The 622-nt window shown below is 40.7% G+C and overlaps 1 long non-coding RNA gene across 1 annotated transcript; it reads left to right on the top strand.

Moving 5' to 3' along the window:
- The first annotated feature begins 123 nt into the window (after window positions 1-123).
- Window positions 124-612, top strand: LOC106299465. Its single transcript, XR_001261782.1, has 2 exons — window positions 124-273; window positions 360-612. It is a non-coding gene; the product is annotated as an uncharacterized LOC106299465 (long non-coding RNA).
- Window positions 613-622: the final 10 nt, after the last annotated feature.

The raw sequence follows: 622 nt of genomic DNA, 5'->3' as shown, positions 1-622 counted from the left end.
GCATTCACAAGGAAAGGTCATTCTAAGACAACATATGATGCTGGTGTTTCATCTTCTTCTGGTGACGATGTCTACTACGGCAACATAAAAGAAATATTGGAAATCCAATCTCCTGGAATGGTAGGATTGCGTTGTGTAGTATTCTATTGTGATTGGTATGACACGACCCCAGATAGAGGAGTGAAGATTGACGCGTTTGGTGTTACATCAGTCCATTCGCGGCGGAAACTTCAATATTATGATCCCTTCATTCTTGGTTCGCAAGCTGATCAGGTATGTCAATCTATTCATAATTTTTTACCAATATAATTAATTAATGTTATATATTGAACTAATACTTGTATAATTGATATGTATAGGTGTGCTACATCAGTTACCCTCGGGTGACGTACAGAGATGATCCATGGGTTACTGTAACGCAAATCAACCCAAGAGGACGAGTGGATGGAACTTCTGATGATGATGAACCATTGCAACCAGAGTCTACCAGCAACGCCCAGGCAGTTGAAGATTTGGAAAATGTTCAACTCGTTGAGAATTTGACTGTGTTTGGACATGATGCTGTCGTACATTCAGAGCCGGAAGCCGAGGTTGGGGAGTTTGATGAAGATTCAGAAGATTC

The sequence above is a fragment of the Brassica oleracea genome, chromosome C6, assembly GCF_000695525.1.
Source record: "Brassica oleracea var. oleracea cultivar TO1000 chromosome C6, BOL, whole genome shotgun sequence".
In the NCBI taxonomy this organism is placed as follows: Eukaryota; Viridiplantae; Streptophyta; class Magnoliopsida; order Brassicales; family Brassicaceae; genus Brassica; species Brassica oleracea.
This window is presented reverse-complemented; position numbering and strand designations above follow the sequence as displayed.